This window comes from Sinocyclocheilus anshuiensis, unplaced genomic scaffold (genome assembly GCF_001515605.1).
Source record: "Sinocyclocheilus anshuiensis isolate Anshui unplaced genomic scaffold, SAMN03320099.WGS_v1.1 scaffold540, whole genome shotgun sequence".
Taxonomy (NCBI): Eukaryota; Metazoa; Chordata; class Actinopteri; order Cypriniformes; family Cyprinidae; genus Sinocyclocheilus; species Sinocyclocheilus anshuiensis.
In genome coordinates, this window is record NW_015555733.1 from 250,804 (window position 1) to 258,195 (window position 7,392).

The 7,392-nt window shown below is 35.8% G+C and overlaps 1 protein-coding gene across 1 annotated transcript in view; it reads right to left on the bottom strand.

The window, feature by feature from the left end:
- The window catches only part of arhgap39 (Rho GTPase activating protein 39), a 61,452-nt gene that overhangs the window by 35,594 nt on the left and 18,466 nt on the right, over positions 1-7,392 (bottom strand). The gene's annotated exons all lie outside the window — the stretch shown is intronic.

Genomic DNA, 7,392 nt, shown 5'->3' on the forward strand with positions numbered 1-7,392 from the left:
ATTATATTTATATAATATTATATAAATTATTTTATTATTATTATTATATTTTATTAATATAATATTATAATAATGATAATCTAATGAAAATAATTAATTTTTCTTTTTTTCCTTTTTTTTTCCAAAGAAAATGAAGCGTACTTTTTGAACTATTTTTAGAATTATGACCTTATTTTTATGGAAATTAAACTATTCTTTCTTTGAAATTCTTGCTACTTGAAACATATTACAGTATTAAGAGACAATCTAATGAAAATTATTCTAATGAAAATTAAACACATTTTCCCCTAAAAAATTCTGTAAAAAATACAATAAAAGATAAGATAAAAAGTATTTAATATATAAATATATAACCATAAACACATTTTCTCTTAAATTCCATAAATAAATAAAAAGTGATTTTTATATTTAAAAAAAACCATAAAATTTTAATGTCAATAAAATAATGCTGCAATCCATTATACTTTTATGGTTCTTTATGCAAAAATAAAAATATTTCTGCAAAATAAAAACAAATATTATTCAGGTTTTGGGGAAAAATATGACTGACTTATGACTGATATGTTTTTATGAGATGCACTTATATATGGAAAGAGAAAGATACAGTCATATCTGGTATACAACAAGCTGCAAAACCCCAACAGGCAGAGAGAGATACACGTTTTATAAGATTGCAGTGCATTTGTTTACATTTTTAATAATTTATAAGCATGAATAAAAATCTTATGAAGCCTAAATATAAAAGCTAAAAAGATTTTAATATTTTCCAAAGAAAATCTTGGTGGTTGAACAAGACACAAGATTTGAGAAAACATCCATATCTGAAGCACAAACGCTGCAGAATTTGGCAAAAACTGCTCATTCTAAAAAATGCAAAAGGTCTACACGTTCAAAAACTGAAACAAAGTCGTTTCGCCGCTGTGTGCTTATCTGTGTTCAGATGTTATTTTCATTGTATATGCACATTACATGTGTGTGATAATCAACTCTGCTAATCCCATAGTAAATTTCCTCTGATCTCATAATCAAATCTAATCTGCTCTAATCCAGGATAACCTGATCGCTCAAATCCTGCTGAAAGCATTTTTGGGAAGCTGGTCAGAGGGGACGCTGGGTAATTTGATCCGTCTGTATCTTCCATCTGAATGTGCTGAAGCATATGATCGGATTGCACTCCTCAGGATTTCAATATGTTCAGCTAATGGATCTTCATAAACGTGTTATTCAGGAGGTGTATTCATAAGAGAAGTGCTCGAGACTCAGTTTTATGGAGATCACGGTTACAATGCAATACTAGAGCACTGCTCACTGCCTAGTGTGTACTGTATAGTGCCTGCTATTAAAAAAATCATTTACAGCCATTAGTTCAGTGAATGGTGAGTAGTCATCATCCTAGTTTTTGAAAGAAATTTATACTTTTATTCAGCAAGGACACATTAAATTGATCAAAAGAGACCAGAATAGACATTTATAATGTTAAAAAAATTTCTATTTCAAATAAACGCTGTTCTTTTGATTTTTCTATTCATCTGTGAATCCTGAAAAATAAAATGTATCACAGTTTCCACAAAAATATTGGGCGGCACAACTGTTTTCAACATTGATAATAATCAGAAATGTTTCTTGAGCAGCAAAGCGGCATATTAGAATGATTTCTGAAGATCATGTGACACTGAAGACTGGAAAATTCAGCTTTGATCACAGGAATAAATTACATTTTAACATTCAAATAGACAACAGTTATTTTAAATTGCAATAATATTTCACAATTTTTACTCTATTTTTGTGATCAAATAAATGCAGCCTCTGTGAGCAGAAGAGACTTCTTTCATTAAAACATTAAAAAATCTTACATACCCCAAACATTTGTAGTAGTATAAATATTGCTATTTTGCATCTATTTATTTATTTACATTTACTTTTAATTTTGCAACATTTGACAGTCTGATCAAATAATCAAGACAGCAGGATTATTATAGTTACTAAAACTAAAATCATTTAAAAAATATTTTGTTACTAGTAATAAAATAAATCTTAAGTGAAATGAAATGAAAGAAAATATTAAAAAATGAATTCAGTTTACTCAGTTTATTCAGTCAACTTGATGTACTAAAATGACCAACACTTAAATAAAAACTAATAAAAACTTGAAATGCAATTCCTGCTATTTTTCTGGGGGAAAAAATCTCAAAATTAAGTGAGTTTATACTTAAAACAAGAACAATTATCTGCCAACAAAGAAAAGAAAAAAAAAAAGTTCCTTTTAAATTAATATTATTTTTCTGACCCCACTGACAGATATTCGTTTGTGTTTAAGCATAAACTCATTTTGATAAATTTTTCAGAAAACAAGTCTTCAAATCTTAAAGGGTTAGTTCACCCAAAAATTAAAATTAGCCTATCCTAGGTGTATATGACTTTCTTCTTTCAGACGAATCCAATCGGATTTATATTAAAATTATCCTGGCTCTTCTAAGCGTTATCATTGCAGTGGGTGGGTGTTTCTGTTCAACAGTCCAAAACACGTCAAATAAAGCACATGCATCCATAATAAAACGTGCCTCACATGGCTCCGGGGCATGAATAAAGGCCTCCTGTAGCGAATCCATGTGTTTTTGTAAGAAAAATACCCTTATTTCAAACGTAATAAACACTTTTCTCTCACTTCATCTAACTGTGGTACGTGGAAGCCGTTCCAGCGGATGACGTAGGACGTGATCAGTGACGAACACGGAGAGAGAACGTAACAAAACGCCAGTCACGAATTACAAGCACAAAACGAGGATTTGTAAAGAAGAATGTTGGAGGATTTCGATATAATCCAAGAGGAGACTGGTTTTCCTTTGCTAAAGTAAGGAAACTTTGCTTCCTTTGCTCCTGTTAACAAACTCGCGACACTAGCATATCTCAGAGGCGCGCGCGCGACGCATACGTCCTGCATCATCCGCTGGAACGCTTCCGCATACGACAGTCAGCAGAAGTGACAGAAAAGTGTTTATTACGTTTGAAATATGGATATTTTTCTTACAAACATGCATGGATTCGCTACAGGGGACCTTTATTCACGCCCCGGAGTCATGTGAGGCACGTTTTATTATGGATGCACGCGCTTTATTTAACGTGTTTTGGACTGTTAAACAGAAACACCCGCCTACTGCAATGATAACGCTTGGAAGAGCCAGGATAATTTTTAATATAACTCCAACTGGATTCGTCTGAAAGAAGAAAGTCATATACACCTAGGATGCCTCGAGGGTGAGTAAAACACAGGCTAATTTTCATTTTTGGATGAACTAACCCTTTAAGTCTTTCGGCTTCTCTTGATTGTTAGATATCTGTACTGGAAAACAATACAAAAATACTGAGTAAGAAATTCATTTTTTTGCACTGCAGTCTGATGTCAGGAGTTTATTGAATGGTAACGTTAGGAGTCGAGCAGATGCACTGCTATTGATTGACAGGCTTTCTGCTGCAGTGCTGTTAACAGCCGCCATCTGCAGCAATTACTGACCGTGCTTTACAAAGACGCCCTTTACAAGGTGCCACTAATCATGCGGCTGGATTTTAAGCTGTCGCTTAAAGCGTTCACCGCCGACCGTAGAACCGCAGCAGGTGAAATCACAGAGACACTGAATAAAACACAACACCTACTATAACAGTGACAGAAAATGCAAATGAAAGAGCGATTATTCAAATCAGATCGAGCACGCTTACATCAAAAGAGCACAGAAATTCTGCTTTGCATCCTCAAAAATGACTCCTGCTGGATGTATTCCTGAGATGGAAGGTCAAAGGTCACACGGTGACCATCACTACAATCCTCTTGTCAGTCTATTAACCTCTCCAGCTCGTTTCAATCCATTCTTCTGTCTACGACCTGCCCTTTACCTCTCTCACCGAGTCTATATATAGAGATCTTCATCTGTCCTTCATCTCTACAGATAAACGAGAGCACAGGGATTTAATGTGATGAATGACAATGGGATTCAGCTGATAACACACGGATATAGAAAGGGATTGTTCAGCTGTTAATTTACTTATCCTCAGACCATCCAAGACGTAGGTGACTTTTTTCTTGAGTAGAACAGTAAAGAAGTTTTTAGCTAAAACCTTGGTCCTTGGTGATTCATGAAATTGAAGTCAACAGCTACCGGCTCTTTGAGAGTCAAAAAAGCACATACAGGCAAGACAAAATCAATACCCGAGGTTCCTGATGATATTTTAAGATCTTGTGAAGTTAAGTCTGTGCAAGAAACTGAACATTATTTACAACATTATTATCTGTAATCCAGAGCCTCAGACGAACAGTCTAGAGTGATGTCCGGTTCACGAACGAATCGTTCGTGAATCAAAAGAATCATTCGTTTGAACCGATTCTTTTTAGTGAACTAGTTGAACCAGTTCACCTAATCGGACTGAATCATCTGAATCAGTTCGCGGCTCGAGCAGTGCAGATCTACAAGTTACTCAATCAAAACTCACTTTCAGACGCCTGACAGTCAGTCCGACTGGAAATGAATTTTTAATTCCAACTTTGCAAGGACAGTCTGGCACTTCTGACTCACAGTCTGTAAGTACGTTCTCATATTTAAAAAATTTGCCACTGATGATTCAAACGCGAGTTTTGAGCAGTGTAGAGTAGCGCTTGTTGTTTGTCGTTTCTCCGATCACAAATGCAGAACATTATTATCTGTAATCCAGAGCCTCAGACGAACAGTCTAGAGTGATGTCCGGTTCACGAACGAATCGTTCGTGAATCAAAAGAATAATTCTTTTGAACCGATTCTTTTTAGTGAACTAGTTGAACCAGTTCACCTAATCGGACTGAATCATCTGAATCAGTTCGCGGCTCGAGCAGTGCAGATCTACAAGTTACTCAATCAAAACTCACTTTCAGACGCCTGACAGTCAGTCCGACTGGAAATGAATTTTTAATTCCAACTTTGCAAGGACAGTCTGGCACTTCTGACTCACAGTCTGTAAGTAATAATTACTGATTATAATGACAGTACAAGTCATTATAATCAGTAATTATGTCCCCACTGGATGCAACAAATGCCTTGTTTATAATGGGTTTTATTGGTTTCTTGTCGTCGCGCCGGGACACGGCATCACAGTATGGTAAGGGGCGTAACATTTCCGTCACGCGCTTGAGGTATTCGGCCAATCACAATGCACTGGATAGCTGGCCAATCAGAGCACACCTCGCGTTTCAGAATGATGAGCTTTGTAAAAAAGCTTTTGTGTTTCAGAAAGGCGGGGCATAGAGGAGAAATGTACAGTATGTGGAAAATAATGTGTTTTTTGAACCTTAAACCGCATAAACGCATTGCATTACACCAAATACACAAAATAATGTTCTTTTTAGCATCGTCATATGACCCCTTTAACATTAATAATAAATATTTGCTACAGAAGTTATTAATCTTTGTTAAAAATACAACTGTTAGTTCATTAAGTTGCAACTTTTGATTTTAACGTGTTATTAAATATTGAAATTACCAAAGATTAAAGAATATTTAGAAGAATTTTTCATTGGCAGTTTATGTTAACTAATGTTAATTAATAGAGCCTCAATGTAAAGTGTGACCAAACAATAAAGAATCAAAACATTTTCAAACAATATCTAGGGCATGTTGAAATCCAGATTAAAATGTAAAAAAAAGTTTGAAAATAAATAGCCTATTAAGTCTAAATATTTAAGTATTTGGCTCTGTGATGAACACCAGGAATACAAAAAACTGAATGGCTGTTTAAACCATTTAAATACGTTTCAGAAGTAGCACAGCTGCTTTGTTTACAGGGTTTTCAGGGTAACGGCTGCATTTCTGCTGTGCAGCGCCATCTGCTGTCAGACAGTGAATGTGCTTTCATCCAGAGCATCTCTCACGTGCTCCGCCATGCGCTTCTCATCCGTGCTTGTTTACATCAGAGTGCGCACACGTCTTTCAAGCAGCATACAGCGGTGTTGTGCATTGTGACCAGTTGATGGGAAAAGTATTCTTAAAATGCATTCAAAAAATCTGAATAATTTGTAATAATTATTTTGAAGTGCCCACGATCGTGCATATTCATTACCATGATATATTGCATTACCGAATACCGGCACGTCTAAAATGAACTGTATAAAAGAACCAGATCGGAATAAAACTGAATCGGATTGAAAAATAATCGTATTTCCCCGTTTGCCTGAGGCTCTGGATTACAGGTAATAATGTTGTAAATAATGTTCATAAGACCTCAATATATTGTCAGGAGCCACAGGTATTCATTTTGTGTTACCTGATATGTGCTTTATTAACTCTCAAAGTGACAGTAGCCATTGACCTGCATTTTATGAATCACCAACGACCACGGTTTCAGCTAAAAATCCTCTTTAATGTTCTACTAAAGAAAAAAAAGTAATCACGGATGGCCTGAGGGTGAGGAAATGCACAGCAAATTTTCATTTCTGGGTGAACTATCCCTTTAAAAGAGGGTAAATCGCACTGACTTGAGAACCGTAAATCATGACTTAAAAGCCTTGGAGCTCATGGTGAACCTTGAGAGGTTTATACAGCATCGCTAAAAAATCAATTTCTCTGTGGAGACAATGAATGGGATTTTACCTCTGCAACCCGTCTGTGGCTCTCAACGGCCCCTTTAAAGACAACGACAGAAAGAACAGGCAGGATTTAGAGAAAAGCAAACAATGAAGATGACGAGAGGAAACAGAGAGAGAGAGAGACGATCCTCAGTGAAGTGCGACGGCTGCTATTAGACCCATAATTCTTCATGTTCTGCACTAACACGCGTCACCTTGGCAGCAAACCTCATTTTAAAGACTGCACCCTGATATTAATGGTGTTCGCTCAGGCATCGCTACAGCTCATTCTCACACATATGGATCTTAACTGACCGCTCACACGAAGTAGTAAACGCTCGTGCTGCGGACCACTTCATAATGACAAGCACGTTTCAGCGCTGAAGCCATCTGGAGGGTTTTGGGTTTGTGTTGATGGAGGCGTTAAGCCAGAGATCAGAGGAAGAGACGGATGAGTCCATCACAGCCGCTGCCGTAAAAGTCAATTAGCAGAACGGACACTGACATCTCATTTCAAACAGAATTAATGGAGCAATCGCTGTCCCAAACTCACGCTGAAATCTAACGTGAAGGAAAATCTATTTATAGATCGGGATCAAAGAGAGTCCAGTGAGGTCAGAGAAGAACTCAAGGAGAGCAGAACTTCAGAGAAAAATATTATTATTATTATTATTAAATATGACCAAAACTCTTAAATAATCTGAAAACAATTAAGAAAATGGTTCAGAAGCTGATAAACCTTCTGAAAATGACACATTAAATATTAAAATAAATCAATTAAAATATATATATATATCAAATTTTATATA